Source organism: Oryctolagus cuniculus, chromosome 12 (genome assembly GCF_051225735.1).
Source record: "Oryctolagus cuniculus isolate XC-2025 breed Fujian yellow rabbit chromosome 12, ASM5122573v1, whole genome shotgun sequence".
In the NCBI taxonomy this organism is placed as follows: Eukaryota; Metazoa; Chordata; class Mammalia; order Lagomorpha; family Leporidae; genus Oryctolagus; species Oryctolagus cuniculus.
In genome coordinates this window covers 99806338-99825761 of record NC_142878.1, presented here as the reverse complement: position 1 = coordinate 99825761, position 19424 = coordinate 99806338, and the positions used below count along the sequence as shown (strand labels likewise).

The 19424-nt window shown below is 55.0% G+C and overlaps 1 protein-coding gene across 4 annotated transcripts in view; it reads right to left on the bottom strand.

Annotated features, from left to right (window-relative positions):
* ZNF710 (zinc finger protein 710) overlaps positions 1 to 16399 on the bottom strand; it is a 60384-nt gene extending 43985 nt beyond the window's left edge. The window contains exons 1-2 of one of the 4 annotated variants that reach the window (XM_051834308.3): positions 16262 to 16399; positions 14841 to 14924 (exon numbers count right to left, since the gene is read on the bottom strand). The gene's annotated coding sequence lies outside the window, so the exon portion shown is untranslated. Of the gene's footprint in view, positions 1 to 14840; positions 14925 to 15256; positions 15376 to 16261 lie in introns of those variants that run through there. The other 3 variants (XM_051834309.3, XM_051834307.3, XM_051834310.3) reach the window with 3 other exon arrangements.
* Positions 16400 to 19424: the final 3025 nt, after the last annotated feature.

The following is a 19424-nucleotide window of genomic DNA, read 5'->3' as shown; positions in this document are numbered from 1 at the left end:
ATAATGCACACCCTGGGAGACAGCAGATGATGGCTCAAGTACTTGGGTTCCTGCCACCCATAAGGGAGACCTGGATGCAGATCTGGGCTCCTGGCTTTTAGCCTGGCCCTGCCCTGGCTGTGGGGAGCAATCCGGACTAGACTAAGTTACTCGAATTAGGACTTATTCTATGCATCTGCTCTCCCACAATATGGCGCTGGGAGAGAAGTAAACAGCTTCCGCACAGCTGCCTCCAGTTCAACCAATTAACTGTAGGACTTGCTCCTGATTGGAGAGCAGCGTACTCAGCCGAGTTGGGATTGGCGGAGGAGGACTATAAAGGAGGAGAGAGACGGCATGCACCAGGAACATCTATGGGGAACATCTAAGGGAACCCGTGCAGCCCCCGAGAGAGCCGGCCGGCGGTGTGCCGCTCCCCTGCGGAAGTGGGGAATGCGGCCAGGGGGAACTGCCCTTCCACGGAGGTGGAAGGGATAGTAGCCAACCCGGGAAGAACCAGCAGCAAACCCGGGGAGGGCCGAGCAGACAGAAAGAACAGCGCAGGGTTCAGTGTTGCTCCTCCACGAAGAGGGGGAGCGACATAATGGTGCCGTGACTCGGATAGGAAACCTGACTCGGATAGGAAACCTAGCTCGGATAGGAAACCTAGGACGGAGATGAAACTTAGGAGGGAAGAAACGGGAAGAACTGGGAAATTACCGGAGAAAGAGACTAGTAAACAGCCTAGGGAAAAGCCGGACGAAAAAGGAGCCGGAAGAAGCTATTGAAAGCCTAGGCATAGACTCGAAACAGCCTAGGGAAAAGCCGGACGAAAAGGGTGCCGGAAGAAGCTATTGAAAGCCTAGGCATAGACTCGGATACGGACTACGGGGGGAAGCTGGGAGGAATCTCTAAGGTCGAAAGCGAAAGTGAAAGCTAGAACAAACAGACTCGGACGCGGACTGTGGGGAGAGGCCAGGAGAAATGAGGGAGGAATGTCGTTGGAGGAAAGCTTGGGGAAACATACCGGGTAGAGAAAAATGCTAGGGAAATTGAAGCCGCGGGGGGCAGGCCGAGGCGGAAACGAAAGCCACTTTGGGGTTCTCAAGTTAGCCCGGGAATAGGGGGCGAAAAGTTAAAACCAGAAGCTGAGACGCAAGCCAGATTGGGATCCGTCTGATTAGCCCGGGGAGCAAAGGACGGGAAGCCAAATCGTGGGGCGGAGACGTACGCTGGGTTGAATTCGCCAGGCTAGCCCGGGGAACTTAGATTGAATCCTAGTGGCGGAGACGCAAGCTACGCTGTGTTACTCGCGGAAGCCGCCGCGTGTAGAGAGAGCACGGGGCGTGAATAGATAGGGAACGCTGGCGTAGGCCGTGGTTCAGACGCGAAAGGGTTAAGCGTGGAGACCGCGGACCGCGCAAAGCCGGGAAGCTGCGCAGATGAGAGAGGCGCGCGGGCTGAAGCGGCGCAGAGCCGGGAACCCGCCGGCGGGGCGAGGTGCCGGGAAGCTGCGGGGATAAGAGAAACAGAAGTTTGGAAGTGAAGTAAAAGAGAAATGGGAATGCTGGAAGATAGAAGTGAAATGGGAGAGGTAGGAATGCCCGGAGATAGAGAAATAGAGAAAAATAAGGCCTCCCCTCAACATGCCAATTAGAAGGCTTGGATTCGGTCTGCCTAATCAAGTGAGGCGATGAGCACATGCGGGCAGCTAGCAGCTTATGCGCCGCAGGTCACCGAAGACAGGCACGAATTAACATCAGTAAGGCTTCCCCACAATACAACAATATTAAGCTTGGATTCGGTCTGCCTGATTTAAGGCGGTAAGCGCCAGCAAAGCTCGACCAGAGTATGAGCTGCAGGTCACCGAAGATAGGCACGAACCAACACTAATAAGTCTCCCCCACAATAAGGCAATGAGAAGGCTTGGATTCGGTTTGCCTGATAGGTTTTGTAAGCCCCTGCGGGCAGAGCAGAGCATGCGCTGCAGGGCACCGAACACAGGCATGCATCAGCGCCTAAAAACCTCCTCACAATGGCGAAGAGAGGACCCGGATTCGGTTTTCCTGATTGATAGGACTTGTAAGAGCCTGTGGCAACTCTAGCAAGTAGAGCAGAGTGTGTTCCGCGGGACACCGAAGACAGGCGCGTATCAACGCTAAAAAATAAAAAGAAAGGGGGATCTGTGGGGAGCAATCCGGACTAGACTAAGTTACTCGAATTAGGACTTATTCTATGCATCTGCTCTCCCACAATATGGCGCTGGGAGAGAAGTAAACAGCTTCCGCACAGCTGCCTCCAGTTCAACCAATTAACTGTAGGACTTGCTCCTGATTGGAGAGCAGCGTACTCAGCCGAGTTGGGATTGGCGGAGGAGGACTATAAAGGAGGAGAGAGACGGCATGCACCAGGAACATCTATGGGGAACATCTAAGGGAACCCGTGCAGCCCCCGAGAGAGCCGGCCGGCGGTGTGCCGCTCCCCTGCGGAAGTGGGGAATGCGGCCAGGGGGAACTGCCCTTCCACGGAGGTGGAAGGGATAGTAGCCAACCCGGGAAGAACCAGCAGCAAACCCGGGGAGGGCCGAGCAGACAGAAAGAACAGCGCAGGGTTCAGTGTTGCTCCTCCACGAAGAGGGGGAGCGACACTGGCTACTGTGGACATCTGGGGAATGAACCATTGGATGGGAGGTTCTCTGTCTCTCAAACAAAAAATATTTCAAGAAAAAAAAAGTAGTAATTAAAAAAAATGCAGAGTGAAAGGTCTCCCATTCACAGGTTCACCCCAAATGACTGCAATGGCCGGAGCTGGGCCTTTCTGAAGCCAGGAGCCAGGAGGTTCCTCCCGGTCTCCCACATGGGTGCAGGGGCCCAAGGACTTGGGCCATCTTCTACTGCTTTCCCAGGCCACAGCAGAGAGCTGGATGGGAAGAGGAGCAGCTGGGACTCAAACCGGTGCCTATATGAGATGCCGGCATTGCACGTGGCGGATTAACCTACTGGACTACAGCTCTGGCCCCACTTCTGAAAAGTCAGCCAAGCACAGGAAGCCACTGTTTCCAGTGTCCCCTTACTTGCTCACTTAGAACAGACTGTAGGGCCGGTGCCGCGGCGGCCATTGGACGGTGAACCAACGGCAAAGGAAGACCTTTCTCTCTGTCAATCTCTCTCTCACTGCTGTCCACTCTGCCTGTATCTTAGCCAGATGGAGCGCGTATGGACATGTGGGCCCATATTTTGTTTTGTTTTGTTTTTTAATATCTATTTGGAAGGCAGAGTTAGAGACAGAGATGGAGAAAGATCTTCCATCAGCTGGTTCACTCCCCAAATGGCTGGAATGGCTGGAGCTCCTCAGCCAGGAGCCTGGAACTCCATCTGAGTTTCCCACGTGGGTGCAGGAGCCCAAGCACTTGAGCCATCTTCTGCTGCTTTCCCAGGTGCATTAGCAGGGAATTGGATTGGAGGTGGACCAGCCTGGACACGAATCGGTGCCTTTATGGGATGCAGGCGCCGCAGGCAGTGGGGCCCTAACTGGCTGTGTCACAACACCGGCCCCCCTCCTGTGCTTTCTTACAGATAAAGCTGCAATGAATGGTGGTGGACAATCTATTTACCAACTCTCTACTCGTGGACATTTTGGTTTTGTTCTTTTTTTGCTGCAAGCAATGATGCAATGAACTATCTAAAAAAAAAAATGCATCATTGCACATGTAGGCACATATCTGTATAAGAAATTCCCAGACGTGGAACTGCTTGTGCACTTTTAATTTTAATAAATATAGTCAGGATCTTCCCTGATTTACACTTCCATCAACAATGATGAGAGCATTGTTCCTAGCTGTCACATCTCCAGAGTAAATTTGCATTTCTCTCTTTGCCAGTGGGCTGAACACCTTCTCATATCGTTTGGATTTCCTTTTCTGTGTATGGTCCATCTGTTTAGCCCTCCTTTACAAATTGTGTTGATTGTCTTTTTCTTTTACTTTTTAAAAAAGATGTATTTATTTGAAAGGCAGGGTGAGACAGAGGGAGAGAGAGATCTTCCATCCACTGATTCATTCCCCAAATGGCTGCAACAGCTGGGGCTGGGCCGGGCCAAAGGTAGAAACCAGGAACTCTATATGGGTCTACCACATGAGTGGCAGGCGCCCAAGTCCTTGGGGCTTTCCAAGCGCATTAGCAGGAGGCTAGATCAGAATTGGAGCAGCCAGAACTCTGACATAGGGCGCCAGCTTCACTAGCAGTGGCCTCATGCACTGTGTCACAATGCCAGCCACGATGACCTTTTTCTCATTGATTTACAGCAGCTTTTTAGATGGTAAGGGAACGAGTTCAATCTGAAATATGTTGCAAAAAATGTCTTTCTAGCTGTAAGAACTGGAGACCTTTTTGGCTTTGTTAGTGACAATTTTGCCACACAGAAATTCTGTACTTGTGTAGGGCCAAATTTATTACATTTTTCATGGCTTCTGGGTTTGAAGTCATATTTAGAAAGTATTTCTCCAAGTGTACTTTTGAACAAAATAATTATCGTCTTTAATCATCTGCAATTAACTTTTTCATAATTTATTCATTTTTGAAGATAGCTGTCTAATTGTCTCAAGACACAAAAAGCCATCTTTAGTTTATCTCCTCTCTGCCAGCTCAGGCCTGGTTATCTCAGAACCAAACTCTTTTTTTTTTTTTTTTTTTTTTTTTTTGACAGGCAGAGTGGACAGTGAGAGAGACAGAGAGAAAGGTCTTCCTTTGCCGTTGGGTCACACTCCAATGGCCGCCGCGGCCAGCGCGCTGCGGTCGGCGCACCACGCTGATCCGATGGCAGGAGCCACGTGCTTCTCCTGGTCTCCCATGGGGTGCAGGGCCCAAGCACTTGGGCCATCCTCCACTGCACTCCCTGGCCACAGCAGAGAGCTGGCCTGGAAGAGGGGCAACCGGAAAAGAATCCGGCGCTCCGACCGAGACTAGAACCCTATGTGCCGGCACCGCTAGGCGGAGGATTAGCCTAGTGAGCCGCGGCACCGGCCAGAACCAAACTCTTTCTCTCCACTGCCCTCCCACTTGTGAGCCAAGAGTTGCTCCCTAGTACCAAGCTTGACAGTCACACAAGCTGTACTGCACCTCAGTAACAGTGCAGAGACCTCTCACATCACAGCTAAGGACGCTGGGATCCCAGACTTGCTATGACCACGGACAGAGCAGCTTAGCGTTTAGAATTTCTTTTTATTACTATTCAAGGAGAAGCATCGATTTTGCCAGAAATTCTGTTCAATCAATGGATACTTATTAAACAGGCACTCTGCCCAATAGCAAGGCAGGCTCTCCAGAAGTAAATGACACAGCTGAGTTGTCAGCAAGCTCAACAGAGTAAGCAAGAGGAGGCAAGAGGCGCCTGGGCTTGTGCAAAGCCTGGTTCATCCTGCAGGGCGTGGTGTGTGCAGGGATCAGAGATGCCTGGTTTGCAGCTGGGCCTCACACCAGCGCTACTTGGACCAAAAATCAAGTGCGAGCGTTCAGCAGTGAGGCAACGATGGGACGAGGCAGCGTGTCTGGCAGAAAGGAAGTGAAGTGACTCAGTGCTGGCTGTGGGCAGAGTTTTAAAAGAAGCAGGCTTCTCTGAAAATCTGTGGTCACTGGCAGGCCTTCATGTGGGTTTGGGTTCTGGGCCCCAAACGGCGAGCTGAGAATTACGAGGAAGAAGATCCACCCGTAGGACCTTCGGGTATCCGGCAGAATGAAGGAAGAAACACAAGTCCGTCCTGGGAGAAGGTGCCCTCATCCCGTCCCTCAAAGGATTCTCACAGATGGAAGTCTAACGCACAGTCGAAAATCAGAAATACCCGCGAACTGCTTATCTTCTTAGAACTGTATCTGTGAAATCTGTTCTCTTCATTTTAATAAAAAAAAATTTTTTAAAAAGACACACGTAATTTTTTTTGTACTAAAATACTCTTACCTTTTCATTCTCATGTGAGAGTCAACAGAGACACCCAACAGAACCACACCTGCAAACACTTCACATCTTGGAATTATTGGGAAGAGAATACAAAATAAATGCTCAGTACAATTAAATATAGAATCTCTATTAAACTCACTGGATGAGCATAAAAAATAACTACAATGGATTAAAATGCGTCAAATATATTAAATCTGTGAGTTAATATTGGTACTGAAACACTTCACTGGAAGGGCTAACCAGAAGACAAGAGGTAGCTAGAGGGAGAATTAGTGAACTGGAAGACATTACCATGAAAACATCCAAAGTTAAGAAAAAGATGAGAAGTGAAAAAGAAGAGACAAAAAGGACAGCATGGAACTGCACACACACTGAATGGAAGGTCCCAAGACAGAGACTGTAGAGAGAAACCAGTGTGGTGTCAGGAATCCCAGATAGGATACAATTTGCTCCTCACGATACTAAATGGCAAAGCTCGACACATGAACACACACACACACACACACACACACACACCAAGCTGAAGAATTTACTCAAGAGGACAGTAACTGGGCTACTGGCTTCTCACTATCGAAAATGAAAGCCAGAACACGGTGGCATTCCGCTTGCCAGTACTGGACAGAGCCAACGTCTCATACCTGGTGAGACCATCTCGCGAGAAAAAGGATGAAATAAATGCAAGTTCAGCTAAGCAGAAACTGAAAGCTTAGTACTCTAAGACCTTCCCACATGATGTTCTGAGATGAAAAGTGAGTAAACCAAATGGAAATGTGTAGAAAATCAAGGCAAAAATGAGCCACTCACAAAGATAAAACAGCGCCCAATTTGTGGGATTTACGAGAGAAACAAGATAAAGCTAACCCACTGTATGACAACTGAATGTGAGCAGGGACAGAGGTGACTTTATGACCAGCTTTGTTTGAAAAAAAAAATAGAGAGAGAGAGAGAGAGAGACACCGGTGAACTTTAAATCTTATGCAGGCTGCATGCATCAAAAGAATGAAATCAAGTATACAAGTTCCAAAGTAGTAAAGAGAACGGAATGACCAAAAGAAAAAATTCAATCAATTTAAAAGAACAAACAGAAGAATCAGAAAAAGAACACACAGAAAGCACAAAACAGGATGGCAGGGCAGGTGCTATGGCACAGTAGGTTAATCCTCTGCCTGCAGTACCAGTATCCCATATGGGCACCAGTTCTAGTCCCGGTGCTCCACTTCTGATCCAGCTCTCTGTTATGGTCTGGGAAAGCAGTAGAAGATGGCCCAAGTCTTTGGGCCCCTGCACCCGCGTGGGAGACTGGGAGGAAGCTCCTGGCTCCTAGCTTGGGATCGGCACAGTTCTGACTGTTGTGGCCATTTGGAGAGTGAAGCAGAGGATGGAAGATCTCTCTCTGTCTCTCCTTCTCACTGCCTGTAACTCTACCACTCAAATAAATAAAATCTTAAAAAAAAAAAAAAAAAGGTAGGAAGAAATGTGTATGTATACAAAACTACAACAAATGTAAATGGCCTAAGCTCTCCAGTTAAATCACATAGATGTCAGACTAGATTTAAAAACAAAAGGAAACTCAGCTCTAGTCTATCTATAGGGGACAGGAGGACAGGGACATAGGCTAAGAGACCTCACCAGGCAGGCAAAAGCAAGTGGTAGAGAACCATAGCCAAGGCACCGGAGTATGGCAAGGAGAGGAGGGACCCAGAGAGATGGCCAGCTCCAAAGGGGACAAGACTATCCATGACAATAGCTACTGCAGAGTACTTAGGGAAAGTCACAAAATGGATGTGACTGGGAGGTGGCTCTCTCCTCTGGGAGAGCCCGGAGTGGGTGTGCATGGGGAAAATACTCTCCACTATTGTTGAGGAGGAGATGGGGAGAAAGAGAAAGGGTGGACTCTCCTGAAGTCCTTGGAGGAGAAGGGATGAAGGAGACAAGTCTACAGCTGTCATGGGGAACTGGGGTGCGGGGAGAGGTGGGACAGGACAGGACCTGGAAGAACAAGGGTGGGACTGGCAGTGGGCATTGGAGAATGGCCCAGGACCAGCACAGGTTTTGCAGCTCAAGGTCGGGGTGGGCAGGGCTGTTTCAAGGACAGTGGCTAAGCTGTTTCTGAGTAATGGTTGTCTCCTAGTGGCCAGTGCTCTACAGCTGGAGGAGGCCCTGAGGGGAGGTGAGCCCAGGATCCCAGCATCAGCACCAGCAGCCACCAGGGGGTACCTGGTCCTTCCCGAGGGGATGGCTTGCACACACGGCTCCTGTGTGACATGTGCAGGACGGCCACCCCAATCTGCAAGCCCAAGAGGTGGGGTCCACAGCGGCGTCTGGCACCACCCAAAAACCAAACCACACACCCCCAGGAGTCGCCACCAAAGCGGTGTGGAGCTTGGAGGGTGGCTTCCTGCTTTCTGTAGCAATTATTCTCACTGACTCCACACGTAGGAAGGGTTTTCAAAAGGTTCCCAGAAAATGCATATTATGAAAGAACTATGCAGGATTCCTCCTTTTTTTTGCACCAAAATACTCTTACCTTTTCATTCCATTTCCCACAAATATTCAAAGTACTCTTGTTCCCACATATGTAAGAGGTAGGGAAGAAGAAAAATTGGGCCACTGTGTGATCCCTTATCCTCAGCTTCTGACTGCACTGCAAACCCTCCCGTGTCCATCAGTTCTGAGTACCTCCAGAAGTACACACAATAGAATCCACGTCCAATACCAGAGACCCCTGGGACAGTGGTGGCTGTCAAAGACCCAGGCAAAACCAACACATTTCTAATAGGCTTCTACTGTGTTTACAAATAAGTATATTCATATGCAGTCAAAATAATGCATAGTCAGGGGCCCGCACTGTGGTGTAACAGATAAAGCCACCAGCTGCAGTGCCAGCATCCCATATGGGCACCGGTTTGAGTTACAGCTGCTCCACTTCCAATCCAGCTCTCTGCTATGGCCTGGGAAAGCAGTGGAAGATGGCCCAAGTCCTGCACCCATGTGGGAGACCCGGAAGAAGCTCCTGGCTCCTGGCTTCGGATTGGCACAGCTCTGGCTGTTGCAGCCATGTGGGGAGTGAACCAGCGGAAGGAAGACCTCTCTCTCTCTGACTCTCCTTCTCTCTCTGTGTAACTCTTTCAAATAAATAAATAAATAAATCTTAAAAACAAAACAAAACAAAAAGCATGGTCAGAGAAACCCAATAGCACAGAAATGAATGAAGGAAAGACCTCTGTACCTGGGGTAAGGCATTAGGGATAGGGGAAAGGGAAGGTCTCAGAGCCACGCATGTTAATTAGCAGGCCGTTTGAAGCTGCTGCTTTTACATAGACTTGGCACTGCCTTGGTTCTAACACCCTTTAATCCCTCCCTTTCAGAACTACCCCGGCTTCCTGTTATCCTCACACTTCCCCCTAATTGAAGGATGCGGCTCTTCAAGTGCCTTCTTCCCGATTCTAGAACCTTTAACTTAGCCTTTGGTGTGGCAGCAACCTTGTTTTCGACTTCTTTGCGTTGCAAATGTGCATGAGCCGGGTCCAACTGTGATAGACGCTTTCCTGGGCTGGCCTGGCAACCTGGCACTTGGCAACAGGTTTCTTTGGGAAAATCCTTCCTGGTTTACACATGGGCAACTGGAGACAGCTGCAAAAGAGCCCACAGCTTGCCCCTAGTCCTGCCCACCCTGCTACTAAGGTAGGGACCTGGCTGCCTGGGATTCCAATCCGGGCTCTGACACTTGCTAGGTGTGTGACCTCAGGAAAGGTATTCAAGCTAAATCAGATAAAGTGAGACACCTTTAACAGGTTCCTGGGGAGGGGTGGGGGAGGGGAACAGGTGTTTGGCAAATTGGTTAAAATGCTCACATCGCGTATCAGGAGGGCCTGATCCCAGCTCCAATCCAGTTTCTTGCTAATGCACACCCTGGGAGGTGATGGCTCAAGTATTTGGGTCCCTGCCACCCACATGGGTAACCTGCATTGAGTTCTGGCCTGGCTTCAGCCTGGCTCAGCTCTGGCTGTTACAGGTATTTGGGGAGTAGATGAATGATCTCTACGTCTCTGCCTTTCAAATCAAATGAAAATCAATAAACAATAAATAATTTCCTGGAGGGGCTGGCATTTGGCTTAGCAGTTACTGGTGTAGAGGCCTGTGTCATCCATGGGCGTGCCTGGCTCTGGTACCTGCCTCTGGTCTCTGACTCCAGCTTCCTCCCTCCAAAACAAACAATTACATTTTAAGAGTTCATGGAGCCGGCGCTGCGGCTCACTAGGCTAATCCTCTGCCTTGCGGCACCGGCACACCGGGTTCTAGTCCCGGTCAGGGCACCGGATTCTGTCCCGGTTGCCCCTCTTCCAGGCCAGCTCTCTGCTGTGGCCAGGGAGTGCAGTGGAGGATGGCCCAGGTGCTTGGGCCCTGCACCCCATGGGAGACCAGGAAAAGCACCTGGCTCCTGGCTCCTGCCATCGGATCAGCGCGGTGCGCCGGCCACAGCGCGCCGGCGGCCGCGGCAGACATTGGAGGGTGAACCAACGGCAAAGGAAGACCTTTCGCTCTGTCTCTCTCTCTCACTGTCCACTCTGCCTGTCAAAAAATAAAAATAAAAAAATAAGAAATAAAAAAAAAGAGTTCATGGAAAAATGAAATTAAAAGATAATTTTATTTTGGTACAGTGGTTTAGATGCTGCTTGAGATCCACAATCCTTCCCAGAGTGCCTGGGTCTGAGTCCTGGCTCTGGCCTTGAACTCCAGCTTCCTGCCACTGCAGACCCTGGGAGGCAGGGGTGACGGCTCAGGCAGCTGGCTTCTTGCCACCCACGTGAGAGATGTAGACTGAGTTCTTAGCTCTGGCTTGGGCCGCAGCCCAACCCTAGTCACCGTAGGTGTTTGGAGAGTGAACCAGTGGAGAGGAGATCTAGCTTTCTCTTCCTGAGTGCCTCTCAAATACATAAATGAAACACAGGACTTTCAGAACGGCTCAGTGGCGCAGTGGGTGAAGCCGCCACCTGCAATGCTGGCACCCCCTGGGAGTCCCTGCTGCTCCTCTTCCAATCCAGCTCCCTGCTAATGCACCCGGGAGGGGAGCAGACAATGGTCCAAGTACTTGGGTCTCTGCACCCACATGGGAGCCCCAGATGGAGTTTCTGGCTCCTGGCTTTGGCCCAGCCCAGCCCAGGCCATTGAGGCCATCCAGCAGGTGGAAGATCTCTCTCGCTCTCTCTCTGCCTTTCACATAAATAAAATAAATCTTTTTTTAAAAAAGTTTGCAGCAAAACAAATGCATGTTTGAATTCCATTTTCCCAGGAACTTTCGCAGCACCCTGGTTTATTTACACTAGAATCCTGCCTGGCTGCTTAACCAAAGAGCTGGGCAACTCTAGGCTTTAAGGGCCCAGACCCCTTTGAAGCTGACAAGCCCCCCCAAGAGTGCACACACAGAACCCGGGCACTGTTCTGTGCCCTGGAGCCCAGCACCCCCACACACACCGCCTCTCCTCAGGGATCTGAGGCTCTCAGGGACGGGGCCCGGGACAGCTCTCTGCCCTGGCTCTGGTTTTTTTTTTTTTTTTTTTTGGCAGAAAAATTACCGTTCTTCCCCAAAGCCTCTGACCCTTCCCGGTTTTCTCTTACTGAACCCTCCCAGGGGCAGAACTCCACATGCGTTTTGGGAATGACCCGATTCTCTGGAGAAGCTCCGGGGCCCGGCTCCTCTTCGTTGCTGCCTGAAGTGGGACCCCAGTCTGGATGAGAGCTGCCGGGCCCCTGCCCCTAAGTCAAGGCTGTGCAGGCCCCGGTCCTCACCCTAACAAGCACCACCCACGAAAAGTCAGGAGGCATCTGTGGGATGACTCCAGCTGGCTGAGCAAGGCCTTGCCCGAGGTCACCCCACAGGCTGCACTTCCGGGTTCACGTCACCTTGCACAGGGTTCTTGCGAAAATGCACATTCAGCAAGTCTGGGGGTGGGGGTGAGGTTCTGCATTGGTAACAAGGGCCAAAGACTGCTGATGCTGCCAGCCAGGGACCACCCGCAGACAGCGGGTTTACGGCTGTACCCCCCTGGCTAGGGCGACTTCCCCCCACCGTTCAGGTCACTGTTTGTCCCTCACCCTGCCCTGACCATGCCTCTGTACTTCTTCCTTTGAAGCCTGGGTAACAACATAATTAAAGAGTGCTTGTGTAATTATTAGTTCCCTGCCTGCCTCCCAGGGAGGCTGCCCGCCCCAGGAGGGCTGGACCTGCAAGGTATCTAGTGTATCACACTGCAGTCCACAGGTGAGGGTCTGCACACCTGGGGAGCATCTTCCGGAGGCACAAGGCCAACAGGAAGGCTTCTTAGCATTAAAATGTCCCCAAGTTCCAACTACAAGGGCACTTCGAAAAGTTCACGGGAAACAGAACTAAAAGATAAGCTTATTTTGGTACAAAAATCTTTGACATCCACGCATACATACATGCCAACCAACACTGAAGACCTTTTGCAATCAAAAGGTCTCCTAAACCTTTATCAAGTACAAAATCAGGTTCTAGCCGCTCTGCCAGGGGAACAGTTAGGCACCCCCAAAATAAGCATTCCCTTGTACACCCACTGCATCTGCCAGCCCCCGGCACCAGGAGTATATTGGCAAAGGAGGCCGGACGTCTGTCCCTGGCCTGCCTCCCTCTGCTACAGACCAACCACTGTTGTCTAGTTTTTCTTTTCTTTTTATTGTTTGAAAGACAGAGTGACAAGGGCTGGTGCTGTGGTGTAGTAGGTTAAGCCTCTGCTCGCCAACACCAGCATCCCATAAAGGTGCCAGTTCAAGTCCCGGCTGCTCCACTTCTGACCCAGCTCCCTGCTTATGGCCTGGGAAAGCAGCGGAAGATGGTTCAAGTGCTTGGGTCCCTGCACTCACTTGGGAGACCCGGAAGAGGCTCCTGACCTCGGATTCACCCAACACTGGCTGTTGTGGTGCTCGGATACACGATGCTGGCACCCCGGCCCCCACCTTTCTGGAACCCCAAAGCTCCCTGGCATGCGCAGAGAGACACCGTCTGCCATCAGCCCATCTGGGTGTCAGAGACCAGCTCTGTGGCCCTGGACAAGTTACTTAACTCTTCTGTGCTGCTTCCCAGTCTGCCAGATGAGAACAGCAGGACCACAGGGGATGACGGGCAGGAAGCCCTTCGCATAATCGTGGCCCAGAATGTCATCGTTAGTGTCATCCTCCTCCTCGTTCCTGAGTCCAGCTCAAAACCTCTCCTTTGTCGCCTGCAAGGCTCCACCCCAGGCAGGCTCCACTCCTCCCAGCCCCCTCCTGCCTCACCTGCCTGGAGCCGGTTTGAGGCAGTGACTCACAGCACAGCTCTGCAGCTCCCATCAATCACCTGCAGGTCCCCGCCTCTGTGTGTGTCATTCATGGGTTTCTTCAATTCTCACGTCCAGGGCCCACTAGGCACCAGCCCTACAGGGCGCGTGGGCCCGGGTCTTGCCGGCACTGAGCAAGGCAAAGCCCACGGAAAGAGATGGGTTCAGGTCTCCGACCCTCCTGGGTGTCCTCACCTTTCCTCCTGACCTATCTGAGACAAACCACATCCAAGTACACAGGAAGTCCTTGGGGATTCTGGAACACCCTGACAACAACTCAGCTGCACTTTGGAACAGCTGGACTTCGAAGAAGTCAGCGCCTGAACAGGCAGAAGCAGCCAGGTCCCTCTGGTAGTCCCACTGGCCACAGAATCCTCCAGAGCAGTGAGTGTACCGCACCTGGAAACAGCACCTTCACCCCGCCCAGGCACGCAGCGCACGGCACGGCACGAGCCCAGGTTTCACGCTCTCATAGCCGAGCCGCCCTGGGGATGCCCCGTGGCTGCAGCGGCACGGGGGAAACTGACCCCGGAAGCTCAGGTTTCAGTGGCCACGCTGCCACTGACTGTGTGGTCCCAGGCGTGGGACCTGCCTCTTCCAGTTTCTTTCAGACCCGTCTCTAGGGTCCTCTCTGCCAGCTTTGATGTCTTAGGGCTGGCCCAGCCCCCTGCACGTGAGACTCAGCAGGTGGATTCCTGAATCCCACAGACGGAGCCCCTGCTCTGGCCAGGCCCTGGCTAGGCTGAGGCGTCCGGGGGTGAACAGTGCCCGGTGAGGACCTGCCCCCAGCTTCAACACTGGGCACAGGGTCTCCTCTGCAATGCACCAGACTCTTCCTTGTACTCACTCCCTCCCTCTAGAAACAAGTGGTGCTTCCTGACAACCCCACAACCTTGCTGGGGATATCCCGGGCCACCTGGCAAGCCGAGGCACAATCTCCGGTGGTCCCGCTAATCGTCCTTCTTCCAACTCCAGCACCATTCCAGACCCTGGCCGTCTCCTCGCCTCTACACAGAGAGCCTAAAAGAAGTTTCTCTGTGGCTGGACTGGAAGTGACCCTCTCCTCCCCCCAGCAAGAAGAATGGTCTGCTGGCCACTTATCATGGGATGGGGGCTCCCGCAGGAACCAGCCTGGAGACCAGCAAAAGGCGCTAGGGGCTCCCCACTCCAGGCACCCTGAGTATGACCCAAATGTCCAACGCCCCTTACCCAAAACAAACAGCTCTATCCCACTGCCCAACACACAGGAAAGCCAAGAGCACCAGCCAGGCGGGAGCTGTAGGTGATGAATGACAGGTACTCCTTCCCCGCCACCCCATGGAACCACCAGGAAAGTTCTAGAAAATACTTGCTTTGGCCATAGTAGGTCTCAGAAACCAAACCAGACAGGCCCATCAGTTTCGACGGCAACCAGGAATACATGTCCTAACACTTAATGATGGCCAAGGACCCTTCCTCCCCTGTCCCCAGGGGGCCCCACTGGGTCTGTGAGAAGCCCCTGGTGAGGACGCCATGGAGAGGCAGGGCCCCCGGCCCCACATTCGGCAGAAAAGAACTTTGGCTGTTTCTACTTACACTTGTACAACCGCCGGCCCGCGAGAGCAGCTTCAGAGCTGGCTGGGTAACCCCCCAGGAGCCAAAGTCCTTCTCGGCACACACCTGTGGGGGAGTTTTGTGAATTTCCCAAGTGCCCAGGGGGACTGGTTCCGACCCCTCCAGATGGCCGACTGGCAGGGAGGCTCCATCACCGAACTGAAGACGCTCAAGGGTGGGCCCCCAGGGCGCCGGGAGGGGCCGGCCCCGGGCTGTGGCCGCGTTGGCCCACTCGGCGCTGGCCAAGCAACACACAGGCACCTCCCTGGCCTCTTCAATCTTCCCAAACTACAGTTCAGACCGGAGGCAAACAGCTGCAGCGACCATAAAAGTCATCTTAAAAGGCAAGTTGAAAACACACACACACACACACACACACACACACACCCAATACGCACTAGTTAGCAAGTCCGCGGTTTAGGGGGGCGGTGGCACCAGGGCCAGACCCGACGGATCTGCGCGCCCCGGGTGGGAACAGCGGAGCTGCCCGGTCGGTTCCCAGCCTCTGGGTCCACCCGGCAGCCGGGAGGGGGCCCAGATCTGACGCCGCCGATCACGCCCCGCAGCTCCGTCCAATTAGGAAAATGACCGCAAGGAGACGGGGAGAGGGCGTCCAGGAGAGGAGATGAACCCTGGGAGGCTGAAGAGCTGCCGCGGGGACACCCCCCCCCGAGCCCCCCACCCCCCGGAGCCGGCGAGCCGGAGCCTTCAACAGGTCTGGGCCGGGGGCGCCCCGCCGCGGCCGGGTTTGGGGAGGGGGTCGGGGGGGTCCCCGCGGTGCCCAGAGCGCAGCGGCGTCCGCGGTCCTCCCGGGCGCCCCGACCCCCGCAGCGGCCGGCGGGGGAACGCGCAGCCACCCCACCCGGCTGCAGAATAAAGTTTGCGGGCGGCCGCAGGGGCGGGGCGGCGAGGGGGTGAAACTTCGCGTCCCGGGCCCGGCGCGGGGGGAGCGCAGCCAGCGCGGGACACCCACGTGCGGCCCCGGCGTCGCCGCCGCCGCCGCCACCCCGGCCTCCCGCGCCGCGGCCGCCGCCGCCGCCGCCACCGCCGCGGCGCTCTCCTTTCATTTTTGCTTCTCTCTCTCCCTCTCCCTCGCTCCTTCGCGCGCTCTCCCCGCTCGCGCCCTCCCCCCTTCCCTTCCCCCTCTCCCTCTCCCCCTCCCCCCCGCTCAGACGCCATCTCTCGCTCTTTCCCCGGCTCTCCCGCTCTCCCTCCAGCTCGCCGGCATGAGGGAATGTGGAAGTGAAAGGAAAAGACGACATGTTTGCAGCGCGGCGCGGGCCTGCGCGCCGCCGTCCCCGGGGAGAGGCGGGGGGCGGGCCGGCCGCGACCCACCCCCGCGCCCCCCGCGCCCCCCGCCGGCGCGCAGCCCCGGGGGCTGCGGGGCCGCGCGGGACACTCACCCCGGTCCGGGCGCGGCTCCTGCGCTGGGGCCCGCGGCGGGCCGGGCCGGGCGGGCCGGGCCGGGGGGCTCCTGGCTGCCCACGGCCGGGGCTGCTGCTGCGCGCCCGCCTCCACGCGCGCCCGCCGCCGCTCCGCCGCCCTCCCTCCGGCTCCTCTTTCTCTCTCTCTCTCTCTCTCTGCCCCCCCTCCTCTCTCTCTCTCTCTCTCTCCTCTATCCTCGCTCTCTCGCTCGCGCTCTCCCTCCCTGGAAGAAGGGAGCGAGGCAGGGCTGACGTGAAGGGATGCAAAAGAGCTCCTCCTAAGCCAGTTCGCAGAGGAAGAGAGACAGAAAAGCAGCCCTTTTATCTCTCTTTTGTTTTCTCACTTCCTTCCACCCCCAGCACCCCCGCCTGTCAGCCCAAGTTTTCTCTTTCCACCGCAGCGAGGATTTTTTCTGCCTTTTCTTTCTCTCCCTTTCGGCTCAACTCTGCCACTCGAACCGAAAGCCTGCAGGGCTCGCTCGCTCTCTCAGCCCCCTTCCCCTCTTTTCTTCCTCCTTCCTCCTTTCTTATTTCTCTAAAAGGGTTTTGTTTGCTGTGGGAGTTTCGTTTGAAAATCAAGTCACGCCTTTTTTCCTTCTTTTCTTTCTTTCTCTTTCTGTTTTTTTTTTTCCTTCTCTCAGCAGAAAAGGGGAACAAAGATTAACTGAAGCGGGGGAGAGAGAGCGAGCGTCGGAAGCTTGCCTGGAAGCTGGGGGCCCTGCACAAAGGGGGCCGGGGCCCCGCCCCCCTGGAGGCCCTGGGGCGCCCTCCCCGGAGGCCCGTCCGGGGCTGGGGCGTGGGTGCCGGCCTCCTTGGCGAGCGCGGGCTGGGGGGCGCCGCGGCCGCCCCCTCCCAGAGGTGCGTTGTTGACTTAGAGGTTTTTGAAAGTAGGCAGATGGGCTTGCAAACAAACGTCCCCGCAGAGCCTCGAGCGGCCAGCCTGCAACAGCTGTCGGCCGGGCCCTGGACGGCCAGACTCGAGGGAGCGGCGCGGGCCCGGGCGCGGTCGGGGCCCCTCGCCGGCTCCCCGGGCCCAGAGGCTGGGCCCGGGCGCGCGGGCGCACCGCTGGGGGGGCGCCGAGGCGTGGCCGCGGCCTCGCCTCCTCCCGGCTCCCGGGGCAGCCCGGGCACCCGCCGCTCCGAGCCGCTGCTGGCCTCGGCCGTGGGGCGGGCCGGCGCGCAGAGCCGCCCACGGAAGGGTCAATTATTCATGGGGCGCCTGGGCGTGCTCCCAAGACCTGCTCTGTCCTCGGCTTCTCTGGAGGAGTGGAGCGAAGACTGGGTGGTAGAGGGGAGGGAAGGGGGAGGGGGGGACGAAAAAGTTCCCAGAGCAAAGTTGGTCGCATTTCTCGTTTTTTCCCAAGTCAGCATTGAGCACCTGCTGGATGCCTGGCCCTCGCACTGGCGCTGCAGCCAGGGAAGAAAACGTGGGGCTTTGGGTGGCCCCCGAGAGTTTCCGCAGGAAACAATGGGGGGAGGGGGTTGCAGCAGCGCAGGACCGGGTCACGGAGGAGAAGGAACGCCTGGATCCCCTCCCCGCCCTGTCTTCCTTCCCCTTCCTCCCTTCCTTCCTCCCTCCCTCCCTCCCGGCTGCATCTCCCGGCTCCGCCCCTTCTCTTCATCAATTCCTCCCACACTTCCCTGCTCTCCCTGGCTGTTCGCTGGAGGGTCCCTTCTCCCAGCGAGAAGCAGATGCCGAGCCCCATTGTCTGTCCCCCAGTGGCTGCAGCCTTCTGGGGACGGGACCTGCCTGTCCTCACCCCTCCCCCAGCGCGGAGCCCCAAGGCCTCGGCCCCCCACCCCACCCTCCACCAGCTCCCTGTGCTGTGAGCCATGATGACTCCAGTCACTCAGAACATGATTTGTTTCTGGCTGGAGGTAAGAGAGCAGTAGGCTGACAGTTGGTTCAGAAGGAGGCACACCGTGGCACGAAGCCCCCAGTGGAAGCCCCTGGTTGCTCAACACACTTGAGCTGTGATCTCCAGCAAGGAAAAATGCAGCATCAAGTATTCATTCAGCACATACTGGCTACCTACTCGGCGCCGGCTAAGGATCCAGCCGTCATCACAGCACGGCCTTTGCGAGATGAGCCAGGCCACCATGGTGCTGCGTGCCCAGGGTGGAGGGTGCTTTGCATTTCAAGTGTTCAAGGGTGACTCCCTGGAGGAGCAGGCCGGTGCCAGCCCAGGGCATGGGAGGGAACAGCCTGTCCAAGGGCCCCAGGCCAAGAAAACACATTCCCAGAGGTTCTTGGAAGTGTCTGTCAAGAGTTCAAGTGCTTGCAAGTGGAGAGTGAGGGTGGCGGCGGGGCCAAGGTGAGCGGGGTCAGGTGTGAGGTTCCGTGTCCAAGCACCAGTTCGTGGGAGGTTTTAGTGGCTGTGCCCGTCTGTGAGGGAGTGACAGGGAGGTGCCCCTGTAACCTGAAAATGAGATGATGGGTTGAAACCAAGAGTGACTCACCCAGAAACCCAGTGAGCTGGTGCCTGCGTCCCAGGGAGTGGATGGCCTGGGGAACACCCATGTCTGGTCCTCATGGCTGGGGTGTCCTCTCACCAGCACGGCCGGACATAGCAGCTGTGGCTGAAGAAGATACCCATCAGAGGAGGGTGGCCCTTGGGAGCGGGCTCAGGGGAGACCAGAGGCCCAGAAGTCCACACAGGGCAGTGCCGGTGGGGGGGTGTCACACGCTCCTCCACGGCTCCATGGGCATCAGCAGCGTGCCTCCGGATCCAGGCAAATGCCAGTGTTCCCATCCCTGCCTTGTAAACAATTCACACCACTATTATGTTTATTTAAGATTTATTTAGGGGAAAGCGCTGTGGCGCAGCAGGTTAACGCCCTGGCCTGAAACCGCGGCATCCCATATGGGCACTGGTTCGAGACCCAGCTGCTCCACCTCCGATCCAGCTCTCTGTTGTGGCCTGGGAAAGCAGTAGAAGATGGCCCAATTCTGTGGGCCCCTGCACCTGGGTCTCCCATGCAGGTGAGACCCATCTCCTGGCTTCGGATCGGCACAGCTCCGACCATTGCAGCCAATTGTGGAGTGAACCATTGACGGAAGACACTCACTCTCTCTCTCTCTCTCTCTCTCTCTCCTCTCTCTGTGTAACTCTTACTTTCAAGTAAATAAATAAATCTTAAA